The following is a 26,731-nucleotide window of genomic DNA, read 5'->3' on the forward strand; positions in this document are numbered from 1 at the left end:
AATATCGGTTCCGTTTTGACAACAGACCTAACATAACTGCATTAGGGTGCAGTTCGAAATCTGGTAGTAAGAATGGCATCCAATGACTCTAGGAATTCACTGGTTCATTCTCGCTGATCATTCAGAAAGCACGAATGAGTTCCAAAAGCTTCATATTTTGGATAAAAATAAACGGATATGTAAAAATTCAGAGCATAAATCCTAAGCATCGTTAGGCTCAGTTGCTTCCAGAATTATAGCGGAATATATATAATTATTAATTACAGGATAAATCATCGGGGCATATAAATATCTATTTTATATAGTATTTATAAATGCAGTTAGTTTTCGATCCGATACCATTTATTTCAATACATATAGGCAAGTGTTGAGATTTGTAGCCTTACTAGAAATTCAATAGTACTACTAAATTATTAAAAGCGGTGTCAGCCACGTTGACCGACTATATTAGAAAGTGAATCATGGCTAAGGGGATTACTACAGACTTCCTTCCGCAATTAGTGGAGTCCTGTGAAGAGTTTCACAGTACAATCTTACCCACTAACGGAGATGCAAATCCTACCGAATTCGGTGCGGTTTGACCGGCAATTGTATATACACTGTATTGCATATTCCTAATACAATTGTATAATGACAGAATGACTGCAGCATTCAAACTACGGCGTTTCCATGCTTTCTTTTTCTAACCAAACATTTGCTCCAACGGAAAAATGGAGCAAGCATAAGTAAGCCTCATCAACGCTTAGCCTGCGCCGACCTGTATCTTAATGTAGCTCTCCCGGACCGCCGTTCACCCTCTTGCAAAGCCACCTCGGTCCGACTGCCTTTGGATCTAACGCCAGCTCCTCCTCCTCTTTCTTCTAATTGGCTGCGAGAAGCCGGTTTAGGGAAAGCCGCAATAAAACCCTACCGCCGCCGCCTCCCCTCACTCTCAACCCCTTAAACAGAATAAAGCTAGCCTGTACCACCCGGCCGTGTGGGCGGGGGTGCGCGCGCCTGCGCGTGACTGGCATCAGTAAAGAAGCTCCAAGCGTCCGCCTCTTTTCATCCCGAGGCAGAAGAGCCGCGCGGTGAGGGGCTTGCCGGCTCAGGTGGCTGCGCAAAACGACACCTTCGCCGGCCTCTCCCCTTCAGTGGTCGCGCCACCCCCGTTCCGGGAGAGAGTGCGGGAGCCGGCCAAGAAAGCCCCGCCTTCGGCACACTCGCGCCGACACACTCACACACGCGCACACACACACGCGCGCCGCTCTCTCGCGCCGTGTCTATTGTGAAGCTTTGTGCCGAGGAAGGTCCGCGCTTTCTCCTTCCCTTCCTTCGTCCTTCTCCTCCTCAGCTCCGTCTCAGCGGCCCCCACCCCCAACAAAAAATCCGGACTTTCGCAGACAACCGTTCGCCAGGGGTGCGGGGTGGGCTCCCTCGCGGGGCGCGCGATCGAACTTCCAAGCCCAACGGACTCGCTGGGCGCGAGCTTCTTTCTCCCCCCTCCACCCCCCCGACGCAGAAAGGGAAAGGAGCCGACGGGGCGGCGGGGGCTGTGAGAAGATGTAAAAAAAAAGGGGGTGGTGGTGGTTAACGGCGAGACGTGGTCAAGGAGCCGGGATTCCCTCAGCAAGAAGACGCGGTGAGTTTGCTGCCTCTGCTGCGGTCCGGTATTCACTGCAGTGCTCCTTCTTTTTCTCCCTTCCGCCACTGCCCCCTTCTTCCACTTGCCCCGCCGCTTCCCGCTTCGCCGAGGCGAGATATTCCCATTCGGTCATTCCACGCGGAGAGGGGTCACGCCTCCCACCTTTACCTGCTGGCCAGCCAGCCAGCCAGCCAGCCAGCCAGCCAACCATCTCTCCCGTGCTGGGTTAATGGGAACGGGAAAGCGAGGGAAGCCGAGTGGGGGGGAAGGGGAGGTCAACGTTAGTAGCTGCACTCCCCCCCCCCTCTCCTTCTTCCCCCTCGGTCCTGCGGCCTCAGATTGGGGCATGCGGGCGCTTCCGGTTGGCGATTTTTCTCCGCTGCCCCCCCCTCCCCGCCCCCCAAAGAAGGCGAGGCTGCGGTCAAGGGTCTCCTCCTCAGATGTACCTGAAATACGTCGTTGGAGGGTGGGATGGGGGTTGCTCGCTGCTTCTCTCCTCGAGTCTTCCGCCAATACGCGGCAATCTTTATTTAAAACTGGGTATGTAGCCTTATTTCGTGGCAAAAAGACCCCGTTAAATTCGTTTCTTATCACATGCTCAGATGGCTCGATGCGAACTTAAGTCTCACCTCTTCCCCTGTATAATGGGTGGAGGGATGGAGTGGTTAGAAAAGCATAAGGAGCCTTTTCTTTCCCGCTCCCCTTTTGTCGAGGCGGGCTTCAGAATGGCGTGGAAAAACATCAAATCCGATGAATGTAGTTTAAACGATACGAAACGAGGTCGGGATATTTGTTTCAGGGTAACTGGAGCAGAATCCGTGTACCTGTGTGTGTGTTCCACTGAACGCATTAATGGAAATATGAAAGGGCATTTTTGGTGTGTGTGTGTGTGAGAGGGAGAGAGAGATGTGCTGCATATGGGCTAAATGCAATAAAGATACGGAGGACTTTATACATCCTTGATTTGTATGAAGCTATGTAAAGCAGTGTGTGGAACAGGTTCAGGGTTATAGAGCTCTTGTCTCAAACATATGGAAATAAGGAAGGACACAACTGGCCATTTGTCTAAGCATAAATAATTGTGTTTCCATATGCTATGAAATATCACTATTTTTGAATTAAGCTAATTTCTCTTTAAAGCCTGAAACTTATCTTGAGAGGGGGTTATCACATGGCAGTGAATGAGTTATCCAGCCCAGTACTTTTATTATACAGAAATGGTAAGATCCAAACCTTTTCCCCTGGAATCCTACTTGTGGCTAAAGTAACTGTGTCATAGTAGACTTAACTGCTTTCAACAGCTCTTCCAGATTGTACTTTATGTTATTTGACATAATTTTATAGACACTGGGTGTGAAGATTTAACATTGGTTCTGAGTGCTTTTAAATAATGTTAAGATTGTTTTTTTTACATTAATATTCCTTTTTTTAAAAAAATGGAAAAAACATAACAATGTAATAAAATAAAATATTTTATATGTATTCACATATTACATAATATACATTTGAAAAAAGCCATTACTGTGTTACCCATTTATGCTTGGGTTTTGTAGAAATCTGAGGTAGTGTACATATACAGTACTTTTGTTTTGACTAAATGTTCTTTGAATATTAGATCTTGAATTGTTTATTCAAATAGCAATACTTCTGATAAAGCATATTCTAACTTTGAAATTTTACTCGGAAGACAATGTTGCATGCTATAGAGAAAAAGGTAAAATATTTCTAAAACATGTCTGTCATTTTGGTTGGGTTGTTTTTCAATTCCATTCTAAAAGTAAATTGAAAAATGTTTAAATCAAAATAAAAGATAATACATTTCACAATAAAAACAATATGATAACCTGATCTTGGACACCATCAATTTGCTGAAATATTATTTCTTAATATATAATAATTTATAAGGCAATATCATAACAGAACCCTTTGAACACAGTAGTATAAATGGAGTACAGTACACAGACAGCTTATAGCTTTATTGTTTTTATTTTCATGAAGCTGTTTTGTCTTGTTATTGTTTTAATGAGCTGGCAGCAGGATTGAGATATTTTGTCTATGTTGTTTGTGTAAACTCAGTTTTGCAGTAACATTGACTACAAAGAGTTTCCTGAATAAGTTGTTACTTTTAATATCAGTATGTGTGTATCTTTTTGATGATGGTGCAATATTTCTGTGAAACTGAAATAGGTTAACCATGGTGATATTCATGTCTGATAGGAATAAGAAATTTCAATAAGCATGTTATCCATTAACCAGGTATAAAATAAACTCTTGTTCCCATTCAGACCCAAGTATTAACTTTTTCGGAAAAAGAAATATTTGGAATTTAAAAAATGCTAATAATTTGAAATATGTTAGTCTTAAATACTTCAGAGGTTCCAATGAAGAATGTACAGTAGTATATAAATTGGGTTGATCAACATTTATCTTTGTTTTTTGTTGTAAGTGATCTTTTTAGTGGATTTTATGTGACTTATTTTTATTTAATCAATAAGGTATAGGTATACAAATGTTTACTTTTCTTCTATTCAGCCATGACAATTCTTGGAAATTGCCTGGACAAGTCCTTGCAGTTTTCTTTGCAAGGTTTTTCAGATGTGATATGCCATTTCCTGCTTAGTTATTATCAAAATAGGTTATATTCACGCTCCCTTTCTTATCATATATTAGGGGCAGAATTTTTATAATTACAAGATGCACTTTCTCTGTGTGGAATGGGCATTACCTTATGATTTGTTCTCAACAGGTAGCAGCAGAACCTAGTAGAACTTTGTTGATCTTGGAAGCTAGCAGAAATTGTTCTGGTTGGTAGTTGGATATGGCACTATCTAGAAACTACTGGGTACACTGAAAATTTGAGGGGAAAAATCTTGGAAGAACACAGTTGCAGTTTAATTACAAAAAATGCTGCAAGATTCCCCCCCCCACTTTGCACTTTCCAAGATTTTAGTTTAATTTGAGGACATCCTTTTATATTGGTATGCACTTACCATTAACAGCGTCTAGAAGAATGGACAAGGTAATGAAAAATTAGGAGAATGCAATGGAGGAACATATTCATAGATATTCTACTAGTTTTGTTTTTGTTTGCAGCAAACATGAAATAGGAATAATGAATAATTTATGTCATTCTCCTGAATCATCTTTTATTAACATTGTATAACATGTATCCTGCTGACTATGATTAATTCATGTAACTTAGATTTCGTATAAAAGATAACTTAAACAATTGATAGAATACAGTACATGATTTTTCTAGATGTACTAGCTTCTGATTATATTTTCTGTTCCTCCCATTATTTTATGCCACTGTGAATGAACTGTATTCAGTTTTTTTAAATTTTATTTTATCAACTTGCTAAGGGGTTTTATATTAAACCATTCAGGATCTAATAGACAGTACAAAGTATTTTAATATAAATATTGTTTATTTACAAGTTCTGCTTGCCTATTGGGTGACTTTTATTTATTCTAGACCAGTCATTGATTTTCAGTAAATGAATCAATATCTATAGGATTGGCTCTCCAATAGCAATACAAGAGCCAGTGTGGTGTAGTAACAAAGGTGCTGGCTAGAAACCAGGAAATTGCAAGTTCTGGACTTGATTGGATTAGCAAGGAATGCATCCAATAGTGAGAAAATTGTTAAAGACACAGTTGAATGATGGAAACACTATCAAAGCCATCAATATCTGAGCAATACCTGAGATATGATGCACTGCTGAAATTATTAACTGGACACAAGTTAAACTGGACAATTTGAACCGAAAAACAGAAGTAAAGTTTGGGTTACAAAACATCAGATATAATTATGATTGAAAAGAAGAAAGGGTGGATAATTAATGGGGCAACACCAGGCAATAGTAGAATAGGAGACAAAGAACTGGGGATTACAAAGTATCAAGATCTGAAAATAGAAGTTAAAAGGTTATGGCATAAATTGATTGTGGTACTCTCAGTGGTTATTGGCACACTGAATACCATACCAAAAAAATGTGGAATTTGTGGATTGACAACATTTCCATCTGTCAGTTGCAAAAGGCCATACTATGTGGATTTGCATATATTATTAACTATGAGAATATATTACCATATCCTAGATCAGGGGTGTCCAACCTTTCACCTTCCCTGGGCCACATTAGAAGATGAAAATTTGGTTTGGGCCGCACATAAAATAAAATAACAGTAACGATACCTGATCATCCAAAAAACCCATAGAAAACATAGTTAACATATTAAATTTATTTGGAAATGAAGTTAGTGAGATGTTTTTATTATTTATTATTTATTAAAAAATATTTATTTTTTATCACGGTTTTTTTATCACAGTTTATCATTGTTTATTTTCCGGCCAAATTTTGCGGGGGGGTGGGGGAAGAAAGCTCGGCTGCCTCACGCCTACCTCTCCTCCTGCAAATGGCCCAGCTGGATGAGGCAGGACTGGAGGACAGAAGCAGCAGGGGCGGCGGGGGCAGTGGCGGTGGGGGCAGAAGCGACAGCGGCGGCAGGGGCAGAAGCGGCAGTGGCGGCGGGGGCAGAAGCAGCAGCAGCGGCGGGGGCAGAAGCAGCAGCGACAGCAGGGGCAGAAGCAGCAGCGGCGGCAGCAGCAACAGCAGGAGGTGGCACTCTGACGGCGCTCACCTTTTCTGTTGCTGCTTGGCATGGCGCTCGCCTTGCCCCGCCTCGCGTCTGCCTCTCCTCCTCCTTGCTGGCTCTGGCACGAAGGTTGGGGTGGGCACTGGGCTGCATTATGAGGCGACCTGGGCCGCATGCGGCCCGTGGGCCGCGGGTTGGACAAGCCTGTCCTAGATTGTTGGGAAGACCTAAATGTGTATGAAGGCCAACAGCTAAAGAACTGGCAGTTGTGACTTCACATTGTTGTGAACAGATAATAAGAATAATATGGGTCCTTGGAAAGCATTCAATGTGTAGATAAAAATGCCAAATCCAGCCTAAACATCTGATTGACTGCCATCAACCATAAAAATACATTGTATTTTCTCAAATACAGTTACTGACCCATCAGAAGTTTTTTATTTAAATCAAAATTTGACAGATGGACATGGAAATAAGTATTAATTGAATTCAGTCTTACATTTTTTTCCTTTAAAAAATTAAAACTCTGGGGACTAGCACTGTTGGAATCCAAAGGCACACTAGTTGGGGGCTTATATAAAAAAAGTAAACGTTTGAATCTCCACCTCTAGATTGCCTCTGCAGTCTTTCAGCATTTGAGGAGATTTTGGAGACTTTAGGGAGATAAATATTACCATTCTTGGATTCATTTGCAGAAAATTCTGTCAGCAGAAGAATTTGACCACCCAGAATGTTTTTGTTTAATACACAAGACTTTATTAATAGCCAAGCCATAAATAAAATATATATATAGAAATAGCAGTACTCTTGCATACTTTCATTTAAGTATCTTGGTGAATTAGATCAAAATCTGTTTATTTTGTAAAAAAAATATCTGCAGCTCCAGTGGAAATTGATTACTTAGCTTTTGCTTTCTGTTTAAGTAGCTTTCCATGTTACTGTGAAACTATGAAACAATTTGCCTCTTTATCTAGTATGGGGACTGGCCACTTTGTAATTTTGGTAAATATGGTAAAAATAATAGCTATAAGTACAAATGGCATAAGTTTGAAATGACTGAAGTAAAATACGAGCGCATACATATTTATGGAGATTCTCAGTCATCCTGGTTATGGTTGCCCCAAAGGTGTTTTTTCAAGAGGCAACTGGACTTTCTGGTTTTTCTTTGAAGACATTTTGCTTCTCATCCAAGAAAGCTTCTTCAGCTCAAGAAGCTTCTTGGATGAAAAGTGAAACGTCTTCAAAGAAAAGCCAGAAAGTCCAGTTGCCTCTTGAAAAAGCACTTTTGGGACTAGAGCATACACTTCCATGCCTCCCTTTTGTCTCTCAGGTCCTAGAGTTCTATGAAGGCGGTTGTGATAAATTTTCAAGATATTTAAAGGTCAGTGTTGCATATGTCTACTCAGAACTTAAAACTCCTTCTGGAAACTTAACTGAGATTTCAAAGTTGGATCAATTCATACTTTTTCCTGATATTGCAGCTTGGTTATATAAAGCTTGGTTATGTAAAGCTTGGAAAGGTTCAGCTGATTATCAATGTATGTTACTGTTGTTCTTCATGACATTTATTAGCTAGTTGTATGAGAGAAAGGTTTGAGTTCAGACAGCAAGTAAGGCTTTCTTGAGGGAGAATAAGATATTAATAGGTTTAAGAGTGATTGTGGCATATCTTCCCCTTTAAAAAGTTAAAAACTGCTGAGTTTTTCTCTAAAATCTTTTAAAAAGTAGTGACTAGACAGCTCCAGAAATTCTGTCAAAAAGATTTTAAATGTATTTCAGTCTGACCATGCTGCCTTGTTATTGTAATAGTACTGGGGTGGGTGGGGTATTGTACTTTTGTTTTGTCTGCAGCCTCAGTTGATGCAATATCTGGTCTAAACTAGTTTCTGTTGATTCTCTGTGATCTCTTAAGAACTTTTGACATTACTAGTCAAGGCATTGTAGTTGATTTAACACTGTCATTTTCTGTGACCTCTTAAGAGTGTTTGACATTAGTAGTCATGGCATTGTATCTGATTCAACGCTACCTAGGGAAGAAAAGTTCAACCTATTTAGATTTCTTTTTATACTAAATTATAATAAAAAGATATCTGTAGTGGTGCTCAACAGAAGTTCCATTCTTCAATTACATCAAAAGATGTTACAATTATATTGTGATTGACCAGATAGCAAATCCCTGAAATTTGACTTAAGGCTGCCTTAGATTTCTGTGTCATTGCATGTCAGGGAATGTATGTATCTGACATTTGGAGACCGTTGCATACCTGTCGCCTTTATATTTCTGCGAATGTTAATATTCTGGCTAGGGAATGTTCAAACAACAAAGCATCAAGAGGAAGTCATATCAACCAATCAACATGCAGGACATGCATCTCTGTACAACATGTAGTTGAAATTTGGGAAGTGTGCATGTCGCCCTGTCTGCAACCATTTGCAACCTTCATTTAACTCATCAACCCTTTGCATCGTAGATACGTGTTGGCACCTACATGCAGTTGTGAACAAGTCTGAATCAAGCTTTAGGCTGGTTCACACATCACATGAAACAGGAAATGTTTCTATTGGCTTCAGATCAGGTTTACATGGCATATTGAAGACTCGACTCTAAAATAGGCAAGTAAGATCCATTTTAGTTTGCTTCTGAGATTCTGCAATAATTAACTTCCATATTTTGTCCCTTCATTCTCCCCAAACTTGAAAAGAGGATCAAAAGCAACTAAAATGTTCATCCCTCCTATTCTTGGAGCCATAAACTGGATGCTGAAGGCTACAGATGACCTCTGTACTTTTTGTATGCTTCAAGATACATTTTGTTTAAGTATGGTTTGTTCAATAACTTACAACTGAGCTTCCATAGCACACTATGTGATAATCCATTTTTACAGCCCAAATAGATTAACATGTCACACTATGCTATAATGTGATTTCTTTAATGTGTTGAATGAATCCAATAAATTTTTTAACATTAATAGTATTTGGATCTTATTTTTCTTATATCAGGATTGTCTGTTATTGTAAAACTCTGGATATGGAAGCAGCTATAAATTAGAAGTGCTTTCATTTTGAAACATTATTTGAAACATTTGAAATTATTTTCCTAGTTTTCTCCAAACACAAAACACAAATCAAATAAGTGGTATTTACAGGTAAGAATATATTATAACCTCATTGTGCTGCAGCTGTTTGGACAGTGATGTTAAGACTTCATATCAGTGTTTTTGTAACTGAACTATTTTCAGAAATGAAAACTAAAAAAAAAAAAGATAAAGATTTTCCCTATCTGTCCATGACCAACTCTAGGGAGTGGTGCACATCTCAGTTTCTTAGCTAAGGGGGCAGCTTTATGCAAAGATTCTTTCTTCCTCACGTGGCCTGCATGACCATACGTAGAGTGCATGGAATGCTGTTACCTTCCCATCTAAGTGATACTTATTTATCTACTTGATTTTCATGCTTTCAAACTGCTAGTTTGGCAGGAGCTGGGGCAAGAACAGGAACTCTCCTTGTCTCAGTACTTGGGTCTCAAACTGCCAGCCTTCTGTGCAAGAAGCCCAGCACCTTAACCAGTAGGTCATTTACCCCACTCTCCCCAGAAATGAAAACTAGATTAACAGGTTCAGACTATTAAATAGTAGAAACTACTAAAGCAGGTTAATTTTCTCAGGGAGCCACATCAGAAATGGGTTGTTGCTGAAGGACCAACTACTAGACTGAACTTAATTCTGCCACTGATATCCTCCATGTGTTGAGGGGAAGAGGAAACAAGAAACCTCTCCCCAGCTTGACTGTTGCTCTTCTGCTCTTTCACAGCTGACTAAAAGAGCACACTTGGCTTCCCTCCTGCCCCTGCATAGTCAGATATATATTTTATTTTCTAACTTCCCAAGGGCTGGATATGACTTGGAGGGCACACACACACACACACACACACACACACACACACACACACAAAATACTCTGGAAATCACTCCTTTTTTTGTTTATTAGAATGTTTCTTCCAATTTGTAGATAGAACCTTTAAGATAAGTTGAACGTGTTACTTACCAACTGAGTTGTAAAATCAGAAAGTAGCTGTTTGTCCCACTTTGCTTAAGTCTTAGAGGCAGTAATCAAAGAAAGAGGCATGGTAAGTCTGTCTAAGGATTGCACATAGGTAAATGGGAACAATGTGGGGAAGCAAATGAAAGTAGAAGTAGACCTCACTTATCATCCATTCGTTCAGTAACTGTACAAAGTGATAATACTTCTGAAAAAAATTTTTATAGCTCATTTAAGACCTGTTCATGAACTTTCAAATATTTCAGGTGGCTAATAATCACCTGGCTCATCTTTAATATCCTTAATATCATATTCAGCAATCTTTAAAAGCTATTTATGGAGTTAGTACATGGAACTAAATATATAAATTCTGAAATTAAAAAGTTTAGTAGCTTTATCATAAAACACTTTGAATGTTAAATTTAGAGAATTAAGTATAGTTGCTACTTTCAAAATCCATGAGAAAAATGACTATCTAAAGCTACATTAAGTAAATAAAAATTTAATTAAGACCACTTTAAAGTAGTTTTAGAATATATTAATGCAAATAACTTTTTTTTCATAAATCAAACATACTAGCCACTGATGTGGATTTTGTTTAATTTAATTTACTCCTGGAAACAAATACTTTTCTATTTACTTACCTGTGATGAAATACTAATTACCATGTTAGTTAAAGCTTTATGTTTGAAAAGAAGTTCGTGCATTCTAAATAAATTATATTTCTTACAGTTTCAATATTTAATTAGCTGTTTTTAACCTGAAATGTATTAATATTTATGTTTCACTATTGTCTCTTAGGACATTAAGTGTCTCTAGCTTCACCAGTGTCGTCAGACTTCTCCTAGCTGTCCAGACAAGAAATAGGTTTCCAAGGACAGTAAAGTTCTGTTAAGTATATTTATTATAACAAATTTAACAAAATCACTATGAAACAATTCAGCGATTGCTGGATATAAAATACTAACTACATTTATAGACCAATCATGGTTCAAAGTTAATCTATTTGAACATGATGTTGATTTCCACCTGCCTCTTATTTTGAAAGCAGAATGATCTGGAATCTTCTTTTTTGGAGCAGTTCATCCTTTAAGTGGAAGAGCAGCTGATTTTGAAATCTACTTTAAATCCTAAATTGGTTTCCAGATTTTTTTTAAATATCTGCTTCTAACATTATTGTTTTTATATTGTTCATTATACAATACATATTTCCTAGATTCATGCTTCTCATGAGAATAAAACATCGGCCTTCAAAAATAAATGGACAGCTTAAAAATTAAAATAAAAAAATACAACAAATCATAGAAAAATCAAATCTTGTTACTAGCTTCTTAATTTATTGGTATTTATTTTTTCCTAGCTTTATTCTGTTTATCTTTATAAAGAACTCACAAAAAACTTTATAAAAAGAGCTTTATTAACGGAAAAACACCTTTATAAAAACATAAAAAAATAAAAGGAAAAATTATTTTAAAAATGTATAAAGAACTTATAAAAAAGACTTGACATCTCACAGAAGGGAGCAAATATTCACAAGGTATTAAACACACACACACACACACACACACACACACACACACAACCCTTCCTGGATATTCTCATCAGCAGAAGAAACACAAGTCTATCAAAAAACAATCCACACTAATTAAGCACTCCATTACCAAAATAACAACCCAATCTCCCAAAAGAGGATTTGGGTAAGAACATTATTCAGATGAGTACCCTATAGCACCCTACAGGAAACAGATTGCCCTAATAAAGGAACTACCAAAGATAAAACCACATTTCTCTAACTCTAGCAGAACAAGCTACTATGTTATATATAAACAGGAAAAAACTGCCACACACAGTAGCACTAATAATATATAGTTACATAGTTGGGTAATGAAATGTCTGCAAGCAACTAAGCTCGGAGAACACCAATGACTCCCCATCGTTATACTTCAGTTGTCATCTGTATTTTTTTCCTGCAAACTCTTGGGAACATTCTATTCATCTCACTGATTTCAAAGCTAGTAAAATAGTTGGATTTTGATTGCTCTTCATTTCTTTTACTTCAAGCTGGGCACAGCAACTTTTAGCCAGGTGTTGATCAAAGTAACCGAAAATAGCATTTATAGCCTATCTAGGATGGGAGTACCTTGCTACAGTAATCCTATGCACATATAGATAATCCTTGGCATAAAACCACAGTGGAGCCCAGAATTTTGGTCATAAGTCATTGCAGTCATAAGTTGAGTCACCACGTGACTGATCTCAATTTTACAAATGCTTTTTTGATGGTCATAAATCAGCTCACTGCATCAACTCACTAACTGAATCACATCATTGTTAAGTGAATCATGGGATTGTTAATCTAACCACATGGTCATTAAACTTATCCAATGGGCTTTTTTGCCATTTTCTGCTTGAAAACAGCAAACAACATTGCAAATTGTGGTCACATGGCCATGGGATACTGGTTGTAAATTGAGCTGGTTGCCAAGTGCCAAAAATGCAACCACATGCCCACAGGTATGTGTGCATGTAACTTTGAGAATGGGTTGAAGTAGCTTTGCAGGATCCAATCTGGATTGGTTACTGGGACCAGAGACTTAGTTTCTCGAGTTTTCGGACTTGTGCTGGAGCCCATCCTCAGGGAGCTTCTGTCTACCAGAATGTGTCTACCAGAAAGCTTGGAAGACTAAACTTCTGGTCCCAGTGACCAATCCAGATTGGACCCTGCAACGTTATTTTGGGACATATATATTTGCTTTCATTCACAAAATAGCTTTTTTGAAGTCTGTCATAACTTTGAATGGTCTTTAAGTGACCAGTCATAAGTCAAGGGCTACCTGTACTGTAATATGCTCTACTGGGGCTGCCTCTAAAAACCATGACCCAGAAGCTGCCAATGGTCCAGAACAGTGGTCGCCAACCGGTGGGCTACGGCCCATTGGTGGTCTGCGAGAAAATTTTGGTGGTCCGCAGAGAAATGTCACCCCCAGAGCACCCCTCCCAAACCAATCCAGGCTGCGTGGGAACACAAGGCTGCATCGCCCACATGGCCCGCAGGAACCCTCCCCGCCCACTCACTCCTTACCTGGCAAACTTGCCTAAGTTGCTATTTTTCCTCCCCCCCTGACCAGCTGTTCTGCTGTGCTGGGAGATTTAGATTAGCTAGAAAGCAGTAAACCATTGGATTTCTTGCTTTGTAGCTAATGTCTAGATCTTCGGCTCTGCTTTTAAGCAAAGCCGAACCTTCCTTAGGACCAAAACTTCTATTATTCAGTACAGACTCAGGTAGCCGATGGCAGAAAGATAGATCTCTGAATGAATCTATGATTCTGTGAGCAACTCAATCTGCCTGCCTGTTTTGTCTGATTTTGGGTAAAAGTTGCTCTTTTTTTAATAAAAAAAATCAATATTTACATACATAGTGTGTTGTGAGTTAATTTTGTGAGTTTGCTTGCAAGCAAATTTTATGTAGCTTTATGTTTAATTTTATGTTTTAGGTAGCTGATGGCAAAAAGATAGATCTCTGAGTGAATCTGTGATTCTGTGAGCAACTCAATCTGCCTGCCTGCTTTGCTTGATTTTGGGTAAAAGTTGCTCTTTTTTTATAAAAAATTCAATATTTACATAAATATTTATAATATTTAGATACAAGCCATGCCCAGCCTTGGGCTCTCTGTCTCCCTCTCCCTCTCCCTCCCTGAGATCCAAAAGGTTGGCGACCCCTGGTCCAGAACACAGTGGCCAGTGTGCTCATTTACCCCCTAGCACTGGATGGAAGCACATTGTATTTATACTGGAGACCTACAGTGGCTAAGAATAAGCTTCCAGGTATACTTTACAGTGGCTGTTTTAACTTATAAAATCTTCCATGGCTTGGCACCAGGTTACCTTCACGAAAGCAACTGGTGGATTCTCCCATTTGCTGGGAATGCTCTGGGAAGGATACACCTAGGGTCAGCTTTTAGAATGTTCTTCATTAAAGCAGTAAGGAGAATACCAGTCAGAAGCTCCATTACTAGGGCAGAATCTGTCAATTCAAGGACTGGAGGTGTAATATATTGTTTGTGCATGTGTATGTGTGTGTGTATGTGTGTGTTTTAATGTGATAATGAGGAGCAGTCTTCAGAATGTTGAGTGAATTGAGCCATTGTGGCTCATAGCATAGTATACAGATCAGATTATGTGCAAACCTGGTCAACTACTATTAATTTAATTTGCTTTTGTTTTGCTTAAATATTAAATTAGCTCTGAAGTCAGTCTACGTAAAATATATCTGTTGATATAATAGAACCTAAGACTGAATTAAGCCCCATTGATTTCAGTAGATTCACTCTTTAAATATAACTAAGTTCTAAACTAAACTTGAAAAATCATAATCAAATAGACTCAACCTGCTTGTAGAGTGAAGCTTCCATATCTTATATTATCAAAAGAGCAAGTTACATTTTCCCACTGCTCTTAATATTGACTTATCATTGACTTGTTTCCTTGGCATTAAATAGAGATCAATTCCCTTTTTTGCAGTACCTTTATTTCACTGAGGATACTACATAAACTGTTGAGAATTATGATTTTAGAGACTTCAAAAAAATTGTTTAATAAAATGTACCTTATTTTCCTTGCACTGTACCCTTAATTTACTACCCATCACACAATTTCCTTTCAGGCTAAGCAGTATTATATTAAGCATAGAAAGGGAGTAAGAAATAATCAGCCACAGAAATTAAGTGTGAGATAAAAACGAAAAACAGTATTTATACTAATTCTGTTTACCACAATCACATTACTGTTTTGCAAACCACCCTTGCATCACACCATATATTTCCTTCATTTATAGAAAGTTTATTTTCTATACAAAGCTAAAAGCATAAAATTGTTGAACATAAACATAGTTTACACTATTATTAGCAGAACTGAAGTTACAAATAGAAAATTCTTTTATTTTGGATTATGCATTTAATTCCAAACGTAAGGACCTTATTGCTTTTAATTACAGGCTTGCTTTTTCTGATAGTTTTGTTTTTCCTCATTCCTGGTAATTCCATCCAGGTTTAATAACACTGTTGTACTATGCCCTGTGAACTACATTGCTAGTACTCCATTAAAATGTATGTCTTTCTTTCTACTCCTATCTCTTTCCTTTCTCTTTCATGTTTCTCTACTTGTAAACATCTTGTTGAAGTCCCTATCAGATGCATTTAGGTTGAAAGACAAAATCCTCTTTTGAGATGATGCCCATTTTCCCCTGCAGTCCATAGTGACATTCTATTCCTGTTATCATCTCTGCAGGTTTCTGTCAGTGTCTTTGTTTATTTCTCCTACATTTTTTATTTCTGAATCCTTTCTGCCCCCATTTCTGATAGAATGTACTTAGTCTGGAAATAATAAGCAAATTTTTAGATGTCCCAAGAGTTCAAAAAGGATTTCAAATGCATGTCATCTATCAAGGCTAATGATATCCAGCTGGAAAAAAATGGTATCAAATCTGTGAATTCAGGAAGATAAGGATCAATGCACAAGCAAGCATTCTGTTATCCTATTTCTGATGGTTCAGCAGATCATAGTTATTTCCACAAAGAAACTTAACTGTAAGGCTCATATCACTGTCCTGGCATCATTGACTGGCTAAGGGAATCTGGTTAAAAAAATAATACGGTATATTATTCATACTGTCTAGAACTGACTACTTAAGATATTTCAGTTCAGAATACAAAGACTCATAGTTTCTCTGTACCTGCATTCTGATAACAAAGTTATCTTGATTTTTAAGTTTTACATTTTTGGATTTTTTTGAAAATGGTTGTTTGCTATCTTCAGCTCCATTTTGAAATAATCTGAATGTAATATAGATTTAAATTTCTTTCAGTAAAAATAAAAACTGGACAATTATGAAATGCATGCTTGATTAAGAAATAAATATATGAATACTTTTTGGCTTTTATATTGTAAAAAGAAGAATGAATGTGTTTGCTTATTTTAAGATTCAGTTATAAAATAAATCTAAGTGAACTTAAGAATTTATTTCTGATTGCATAGCATGCTTCTACTAAAGCCTTCAACATGTTTCTTAACAAGATCAAACTTGGAGGGTGGAGCTGGTGTTGCGATGATACGGCATGTGATCTTGGAGGTCTGAGATCGCTGCCGATATCTTTGCTCCTGGACGATCCTATTGGATCTAAACCATCCTGAAGAGACGGTGAAAGTGAAGAGCGCATCCTGTCGATCCCAGGGACACCACAAAGTCCCTGGTAGATCCAGGAGAAGCTCTTCTTGCCAGCGGCAAAGAGACAGCCATTAAAGCTGCTAAAGTTAGGACAGCTCCGAAATGGAAGAGAACAGAAAGAGAGAGTGTGCCGGTTTGGTGAGAACTTTTTCTTTATTCTAAGATCTGAAAGGACACCCTAAGGAAAAGAAAGAATCTGTAAAAGTTTTGACAGAAGTGATTAAGCGGCAATTTTAAACAGGAATGTCAAAGTAATGTTTTTTTCTCATTGTTGGATTTTCTATACATGATCTTATATTTTGAAACTGGACTGGTTTTTTCTTTTCCATCTATTTTTTTTTCTCCTTTTTGATTTTGTAATCATTTTAGGCTAGAGACTCCCTTTAAGTTATTTCTTTTTTAAAAATATCTTTTTCTTTTTTTTATTAATTCTTATTGCATTTTGCTTGGAAAAGGAGGGGGAAAGTGAAAGCAAAGAAACTTTGTAACACTGCCAACTAGTGGCTTGGAAATATTCTATTTCTCTTGTGACCAGACAAAGCTGAGAAAGAAAGAACTGAAGACTTTTTTTCAAGGATATTGCTGTTTTGATAAGATAGAGGGAAGAGCATGGGAGAGTATTACTGCAGGTGCTCTTCTGGGTTTCTATCAACAGCTGGAGTCTCGTATTGAAGTTTATAGGAAAAGAAAAGGTGATAAGTTTCTGGAGAAGAGTGTTATAACAAGAGCCTTGGATAACTAAACAAAGTGCAGTGTGTTTTCTTGATTTTTCCTAAGCTGTGCTACCCCTCCTCAACAGTTTACTTTTTGAAATAGCTATTTGGATTTTTAGTTCTTTGGAACTTGTCTTTGCTTTTTTTTTTATGCTTGTCTTTGGAAGTTATTTTTTTACGTTTGTTTTTTATTTTAAAAGAAAAGTTTTAGTGTTAATGATTCGTTTCTTTTTTATTTAAGGCAGTAGCCTTTTTTTCTTTTTGCCTTTCTGGTACTTCTGTTTTTCCATCTACTTCCAATACTGTTTTTTTTTTCTTTTTATCTTCCGGGCTTTTTCTTTTTTTCTTACGCAGCCTTTTATATTTGAGACCTCTTAATTGGATTAAGGTGTTGAAGAACCTGAAGAATTTTTCCTTTTTTAAAGCTTTTTATTCTTCACTTTTCTGTCTTTTTTAGGATTTTACAACTTTTTCTCCTTTGTGTATGTTTATGGTTTTTTTCCTTCATTTTTGAATTTTCATTGTTATCTAAACTAATCGATGGATTAAGGTACACAAGAACCTGAAGAAATTCTTTTTTCTTTTTTTTTATTATTATTACTATTTGGCTTCTTTTTCCCTACTATTTTTATTTGGAATTGCAATTGGTTACTTCACAATTGGATTAAAGTCTAGAAGAACCTGAAGATTTTGAATTGTTTGAGATGAGTAGGAAATTAACAGCTCCTGGTTCTTCAACTTCTACTTCCTCCTCTCCACCATCTGCAGGACAACGTTCAATACAGACAATGTTAAGGCAAGAGAAGGAACAAGAAAAAGTGACCCTGCAGATGATTATGCAAGGAATTCAAAACATTCAAACAAGATCAGAGAATATTGAAAAGAGAATAGAGAACATCAAACAAAGAACAGAGAACACTGAACAAAGAACAGGGAAAACTGATGAAAAAGTCAAGAACATCCAACAAATGATGAAGTATGATAAGAGACTACTAAAAATTGAAGAAGAAGATAAACAAAGAGATAAGAAGATTGGAGACATTGATACCAGATTAACTGATTGAACAAGATAAAAGTGGTATGCTAAGATGGGAGATGGACAGACCAGAATTTTGTCTCAGATTCCATAACATAGAGGAAGAAAAGGGACAAAACCTAGCTGAGATAATGATAGAAATTTTGGCTGAAGCTTTGGAAATAACCAAAGAGAAGATGATGGATGGAATAGATGAGGTTTATCGAGTCTTCACAAGATACGCAATGAGAAATAGCCTACCAAGAGAAGTTCACATCAGATTTACAAAGGAAACCATTAAAACGCAAATATTGCAAGTGGCAAGAGAGAAAACATTGAAATATAAAGGCAAGGAGATTGTGGTTTTGAAACAAGTACCCAGAAAAGTGAGAGAGAAGAGAATACCGATTCTTGACCAAATTGCTACTTAAACAAGATGTGAATTATAGATGGCTGATTCCAGAAGGTTTAATGTTCGCATGGCAAGAACAGAGATACAGAACTGATTCAGTTGAGAAAGCTGAATCATTTTATACAGAATTTTTCAGAGGGAAAGAGGAAGAGGCAGAAAAAGAAATTTCACTAATTGAATTCCAAGAGGACTGCCAAATGACGACTGAAAAAGAGGAAGGTGCAGTAGGTGGAAAGGAGGAAGCCAAAGAACAACGTGAACCAAGATCCACGAGAGCTGCCAAACCTAATTATAAAACATAACCATGGAAGAGAAAAAACTGATTACAATTAACATAAACAGACTTAACTCAGCCATTAAAAGAAGGAAAACTTTCCATAAATTAGAGAAATTCAAATTTGATATAATCTGCCTACAAGAAGTACATATTAAAAAGCAATATGAACAATTGTTGATACAGCCCAAACTAGGGAAAATATTTACCTCCTTGATACAATGCAAGAAAAGAGGAGTGGTTTTATATATTAAAGAGACCATTCCAGCGAAATTGATTTATACTGATGACAACGGAAGAATACCAATGGTGGAAATAATGGAGAATAATACGAAAAGACTCCTGATTGCAATCTATGCCCCGAATGACAAACAGAAGAATTTTATAAAAAAATTACATATCAAAATAATTGAACTGGACTATGCTAATATAGTTATGATGAGAGATTTTAATGGAATTGTAGACAACAAACTGGACTATACAGCACAGAAAACAATACAGCAAACCAGAAAGACTCTCCCTAAATCTTTTTTTAATATGGTAGATGAAATAAACTTAAAAGATACATGGAGAGAAAGAAATGCTAAAACTAAATAATACACCTTCTACTCAAATAGACACTTATCATGGTCCAGAATAGATATGATATGGATGTCAACAGAATTGTTAACTAATATTCAAGAAATAATTATTGAAACAAGTACTTGGGCAGATCACAATCCAATGACAATTAAATGGAAAGGACAAAGAAGAAGATCTAGATGGACGCTAAATAATACTATTTTAAAGGAAAAAGACTTCATACAGTGGATGGAGAAAGAACTGGCTTTTTTCTTTAGAGAAAACAAAAAAGAAGATACATCAATCCAGAATGTATGGGATACAACGAAGGCATATGCCAGAGGCTTGATAATAGACTATACAAGGAAAAGAAATACCATGAAAAGATTAGCCTCTAAGGCATTAGAGGATGAGTATAAAGAACTTGAAAAAGAGCTACAGAAAATGCCACAGAAAAAGGACATTAAGTTAAAAATGGATATAACCAAACATAAAATGGGTCTAATAGAAAAAGAAGAATTAGCACAGAAAATTAGAGGTGCTAAACAGAATTACTTTGAAGATGCAAATAAACCAGGAATATGGTTAGCATATAAATTGAGAAAGGAGAAAGAATCAAGGAAAACATTGCAATTAATAGATGATCAAGGCCAAGTTTGCTATGGTAGTAAAGAGAAGAAGGAAATCATTCGAGACTATTATGGGAAACTATACACACAAGAGAATATTGATGAGGAAAGAGTCAAACAGTACCTACAGAATGCTAAGTTACCCTAGATACCTAAAGAGATTGAAACAATGTTAGAAAGCAATATAACGATGATGGAGTTAACTGAAGCACTCAAGAAGCAAATTAATGGAAAGGCACCAGGCCCAGATGGACTTCTGGCAGAATTTTACAAAACATTACAAGAATCATTAAATCTTCCATTGCTAGAAGTTATGAATGAAGTTATGTTAAAGAAGAGGATACCTAAATCATGGTCAGAAACTTATATTACACTTGTTCCAAAAGAGGAGGCCGATCCATTACAAATCAAGAACTATAGACCTATTTCCGTACTAAATGCAGATTATAAAAATTTTGCTTCAATATTGGCAGAAAGACTTAAAAAATACTTAAATAATTTTATCCATCCTGATCAAAATGGATTTCTGCCAAATTAAAGACAATATGAGAGTAATATTGGACACTTTGGAATACTACGAGGCACATCCTGAAAAACAAATGGCTTTGATATTTCTAGATGCACAGAAGGCATTTGATAATGTGAATTGGCGATTCATGTTATTACTGCTGGAACAGATGGGCTTTGCTAGAAAATTCAATATTCAAGCAATAGAAGCTATATATCATAAGCAAACGGCAAAGGTAATGATAGAGGGAGAACTGACAGACTCTATTGATATAAGAAAAGGAACAAGACAAGGGCACCCACTCTCACCTCTGTTGTTTGTGTTAACTTTGGAAGTGCTAAATAGAAACATTAGAGATGAAAAGAATATAAAAGGGATAAAAATTAAAAAGGAAGAATTTAAGTTGCAAGCATTTGCAGATGATCTGGTTTTTATTTTAGAAGACCCACTAGAAACAGCATCAAAATTGATAGAAAAGATAGAGGCATATGGAAAGGTGGCTGGTTTGAAAATAAATAAAGATAAGACAAAGATCTTGACAAAGAATATGCTATCAAGACAAAAGGAAGAACTGGCAGACATATTGAAAATTCAGGTCATGAATAAGATCAAGTACTTGGGGATATACTTGACAGCAAGATGCAGTACACTAAAAGAGAATAATTATATCAAACTTAAACAGCAGATAGCGCTAGATTTGGTGAAATGGGAAAATTTACAACTGTCATTAATAGGGAGAATATCAACAATCAAGATGAATATCAACAATCAAGATATTACCCAGAATTTTATATTTGTTTCAAACAATTCCAATTAGGCTTGGAAAAGACTATTTTGAAGATTTAAATAAAATTGTGTTGAAATATATATGGCAAGGTAAGAAAGCAAGAATAAAGTTAAAACTTTTGCAAGATGCTAGAATAAGAGGAGGATTTGGTTTGCCTAATTGGGAGTTGTATTACCAAGCTACAAATTTGATGTGGGTTAAGGAATGGATAACATTAAGAAATACTAGATAGTTGACATTAGAAGGACATGATCTGTTGTTGGGGTGGCATGCATTTTTATGGTATAAAGGAACTGAAACACAGGGGTACTTTAGAAGACATTATATATGGGAGTCTCTGTGGTTAAACTGGGAGAAGATTAAAAGACAATGTTATTTGAAAATTCCAGTCTGGCTATCAACTATTGAAGCATTTTCTTATCCTATAATATACAAAAAGGAACAAACAGATATGATGAAATATTGAATGAAAAGGGTGAACTTAAATCTATACAAAAACTAGAGGAACAAGGTATAAAGATGAATTGGTTTTCATATGCGCAAATACATTCAAGGTATAAAGATTCTAAAACAGAAGGTTTCTGATTTAGATAAGATTTTGACAGGTACTGAAGAAAAGGTGATTAAAAAATTGTATGGATATTTATTAGAAATTAAAGTAGAAGAAGAACAAGTTAAAGAAACTATGATTGCTTGGGGGAAGAATTTTGGATATGGGATTGATCTAGAGAAATGGCAAAAATTGTGGTCTCCAAATTATAAAATGACAATGTCAACAGCATGTAAAGAAAATTTGCATAAGATGTTTTACAGGTGGCATTTCCGCCCCCCCCCCCCGACAAGAATAGCAAGAATGTTCAAGAATAAATCCGAAAAATGTTGGAAACGTCAACAGACACCTGGCTCATATTACCATATGTGGTGGACTTGTGCGGATGCTAAAAAATACTGGACTAAAATCCACATGTGGTTGGAAAAAATGACAAAAAAAAGATAGATTTGAAACCAGAGATATTTTTATTGGGAAAATAAAAATTTAATTACCTGAAATATATAGTAAATATTTGAAATACCTGATTGTAAATGTATTAACAGCGGCTAGGATTGTATTTGCTAAAAACTGGAAAAATGAGAAAATACCATCACAGGAGGAAATCATTAAGAAAATATTGGAATGTGCTGAAATGAACAGATTGACATTTGAAATTAGAGAACAGGATGATAAACAATTTTATAAAGTTTGGGATCTATTCTATCAATGGTTAGACAATAAAGTATAGTAACGAAATATGTAGACTTTTAGAAAATACTAAATATATAAAGATGTATTCTTTCCTTATTATATCTACAAAATGATTTTAGGATAGATTTGGGATGATAATGTGAATTGTCATAAAACAAATTAAGTAAAATATGATTATTTCCTAAAGCATGAATGAATAAAAGTATAGTCAAATGATTGATTAATAATGATACCAATGTATTTAATATTGGATTGAAAATATGAGATCATATACAATGTAATTGTAATTGAAGACTACGAAATGGAAGCAGAAAACAATTTGTAAACCAACCAGCACACTGTATGTACATATATGGAAGATGGCCTGATGTTTTTATGTTTTGTTTGTTTATGTTTGTTTTAAAAATCAATAAAAAATTATATAAAACAAACAAACAAACAAGACCAAACTTCAGGTTTAGGCTTAGGAGTCAATTCAAAACCTACTTCCATATTTTTCTAAAAGATTCTAGAACACATCCAGTGTGATTTAAATGGTCTTCTCAAGATAGTCATGTTCATCTTGAACTTATACTTCAATTATTGATCTGGATAACAATCAAGTATGCAGCTCTGGTCCATGACAGAAAGTTGTTGATAGCAAAAATGGTTTGTTTTTGAAAGCAAAAATTTTCTCTGGATTTTCATATACTGTAGCCAGTATAAAGCCTTTATTACTGCTCCAAAAGCAGCTGTTCTGCAACTGTATTTTCTGCAAAAGAGGACTGTAGGAAATACATAATGCATTTAAATAGGAAATATATCAAGATACATTTGATTTGTTGCTTAGCAGCCAAAGCAAATTATGCAAATCCAATAGATTGAACATTATGATAGCAAAGTGATTTCACTTCATCTTGTATTTTCATGTTAAATAATGGCTTAACTGAATCAATTTATGTTCTTTGAAACATTTTTTAATACTATTGCAAATAAAAGGTGTGGAGATACTTATAAAAATGCTTCAAAAATATTCACATTTGAAAATACTTTATTATAATACTATCCATCTTATGAAACCTGAATACATGACTGTATTAAAATTCTGAACATAATAATTTAGGAATGCCTTCTTGTTCCTTTGCACCCATCATCTCTGTCCCTTGGAAAAACGTTAACCTAAATATTTGGAAGAACTGTGAGCAAGTATAAATGCATTATCATAGTATAAAAGGACAGATGCTTGATTTGTGCTCCTGTAGGGAGATGCTTTACTTGGGAAAGAAATTTCTGTAAAAAGAGAATATTTTTAGAGTGCAAGTGTGAAGTGTGAAGATGACCTTGATGAAGATAGGCCAGATCTGTTGGAAAGCATAACTTAAATCCAAACGAGTCAGAAAGTATCGCATGTGGCAATGGCTCAGATATAGACCTCCTGAATACATGGGTATAAGAAGGGGAAGAGGTACTTCACAATCAGACTTGTGAGTTTCATTATTGTGGCAAATTTTCAATGACAGTACTCCTAGTTTTCCTTTCCAGCTGATTCCCAATCTCAGAGTCTACTTGTTGGGAGGAGGGATGACAGTGGCTTCAAAGAAAAGATTTTAGGAATAACAGTAGACTAAGTTCTATACATGTTTGTTGTAATGCTAGTATTCTTTGGGTCTTTTAGTTGTTCTTGATGCTATTAATTAGAAAGCACTGCATATTAAATGATGGCATACTTTTTTTTTTACTATATTTAGACTTGAGAATCATATGCAGGATGATAGGTACATCATTTGTGTGTGTGCTTCTACCAATCTATCTGCATGGATTGAGGTTATATAGGGACATAATTGAAACAGTGTCTGGGTTACAGATTGACATTGACATTGAGCTGTCATGTTAGCTCTTTACATACTTGGTTCACAGGTGTGCCACACAAAAAAAGGCTATTGATGGCCCATAACTAAGAAATCTTCATATTTAAGATGGAATTGTCATCTGTGTAATGTGCTAGTGAGCAAATATTCCATATGTAGTAGAAGAAGGACTTAAGAACCCACTTATCAGTCAAGAAAACAGTAGTTAATAATCAGGATTGCTGAGCTTAATACAGTAGTTAAATGGTATCACTAAAAAAAAGTTTAAAAAATAGATGCCATCTGGTTAGTAACATCTCTATTTATTGTCCTAAGTATCAGATAGAACCATGATGGTGAACCTATGGCATGCGTGCCACAGGTGGCACATAGAGCCATTTGTGCAGGCACCTGAGCTACAGGCAAACTTACCTCACTGCACATGCGTGTACCTCACAGCTGATTTTCGGCGGGTTTGAGGCCTCCCAAAGGCTTGAGGAAGGCTTCTGCAGGCCAAAAACTAGCCCCGTTTCGTCACTTCCTATATTTCCAAAATACCGGAAGTGATGAAACAGACCTAGTTTTCGGCCTGCAGAAGCCTTCCTCAAGCCTCTGGGAGGCTGAAAAAGGCCTCAAACCCACTGAAAATCAACTATGAGGTGCAGTGCAGGTAAGGGGGCAGCAGGGGTGCGGTGGGTGGGGATTGTGCACGCATGCGTAGGGGGCATGGAGGGTGTGCATTGCCTTCCGGGTGCTGGCATGCGAGCGCGAGCGTGCAAGCGCGCACACAATTTTTGGCACAGGAGCCCAAAAAGGTTAGCCACCACTCAGAAGTATGTAAAGTAAACATTGTATGAGTATTTTTTTTAAACTTCTATGTTTCTATATATCCTTTTAACCATATAATTTCCCATTGTTCCAGCTTTATAGTGCAATGAAAAATTGTAACCAATTTTATCAAGCATTGTTTTACTTATTCTTCCATTTCAGATTTCAGTAAAGTTTACACATTTTAGCAATCATATGTACATCATTTGTATACAATTCTATTTCAATTCTGTTTATTGTCAGTCTTACAATATTCAGCTTCATAAAGATTCTTTGAATTTTTCTTAAACCTATAAGCAGGCAAACTATTAACAACTATGTCCTTCTGCCTTCAGTTGATATTGGTTTGAATTCCCTTTGACAGAATTCTAGTATTTCATGATAAGTTAGCCATTTGTGTTTGTCTGTTATTTCTCTTCTTTATTTCTGTATCTATTCCATATTCTCAATTGCATGTCTTACATAATCTACACTTAAAATTTGCATTAACCTTGACTTTATTGTGCAACAGTTATCCATGTCATCGGAATCTTAGGTCATGTCCTTTTAATTCGAAGTCTTCTATTTCCCAGCAACACCCACTCTTTCATCCAAACCAAACAGCAAGCTGCAAATACAATTTTAAATTGGGAAACCCATTCCTTCTCTTTTCTTTCCATATTGTAAGACCTTATAATTAACAGATGGTGTTTTCCCTTCCCTACAAACATAGATATATCCTTCCACTATTCTTTAAAGAGTTAATCAGTTGTAAAATCAATAGAGTCTGAAAAAAATCATTCTAGGCAAAGGATTCATTTTTATCATGAAAATTATCCCAATAATAACAATTGTAATTATTTTTAACTGCATTCCATATCTCAAACTAATTATTTTGAAATAATATCTAATTCGCATTTGTCATCTTTATACCCATATATTTGACTTTTTTTCCTCAATCTTAAATCCCATTTTTATCAATTCTGTTTGATCCTCTATTTTGATATTTTTTTCTTAACCATATTCTGTTTATTAATCTTAAAATCTGCTGATGTATCAAATTCTTTTAATTTTCCCATTAATGCTTTAATTCCCTTTAAAGGATCCTCCAAAACCAACAAATCATCAACTAATAATAATGCTTTAATAGTCTCTGTATGTCAAATAATGTCCTACATATCCTTATCTAATATTTTTGGTTTTGCTTCAGACTTCTTTATAGCTTATTTGCTTGTTTGTCTGTGTTATATAATACTTTAATTTTAAAATAAATGTTCTTTCAATAAACAGTATAGGGAGGCACAGATACCCAGTACAAAGTTTTAGCAATGTTTTATACACTTTTCGTTTATGCAAGAGTGTGTAATTGTGGCTCTTAGGATTTAAACTTGAAGCTATATTGCTCGGGAATTATTCTGTTTTATGTGGAGCTTCTCTCTTCATCAAATACATGATTTTCATATTATTTACATTGA

General features: G+C 36.2%; 2 protein-coding genes across 4 annotated transcripts in view; one reads left to right on the top strand and one right to left on the bottom strand.

The window, feature by feature from the left end:
- Positions 1–862, bottom strand: part of CDC40 (cell division cycle 40) — a 40,337-nt gene extending 39,475 nt beyond the window's left edge. Inside the window, exon 1 of the mRNA XM_026726622.2 lies at positions 758–862. The gene's annotated coding sequence lies outside the window, so the exon portion shown is untranslated. The remainder of the gene's footprint in view (positions 1–757) is intronic.
- An 85-nt stretch (positions 863–947) lies between these two features.
- The window catches only part of WASF1 (WASP family member 1), a 63,764-nt gene continuing 37,980 nt past the window's right edge, over positions 948–26,731 (top strand). For 2 of the 3 annotated variants that reach the window (XM_087913172.1, XM_087913197.1), the window contains exon 1: positions 948–1,621. The gene's annotated coding sequence lies outside the window, so the exon portion shown is untranslated. Of the gene's footprint in view, positions 1,622–2,020; positions 2,165–26,731 lie in introns of those variants that run through there. The other variant, XM_087913187.1, reaches the window with a different exon arrangement.

The sequence above is a fragment of the Pseudonaja textilis genome, chromosome 1 (genome assembly GCF_049901715.1).
Source record: "Pseudonaja textilis isolate UNSWEBS1 chromosome 1, rPseTex1.2, whole genome shotgun sequence".
NCBI classification, from domain to species: Eukaryota; Metazoa; Chordata; class Lepidosauria; order Squamata; family Elapidae; genus Pseudonaja; species Pseudonaja textilis.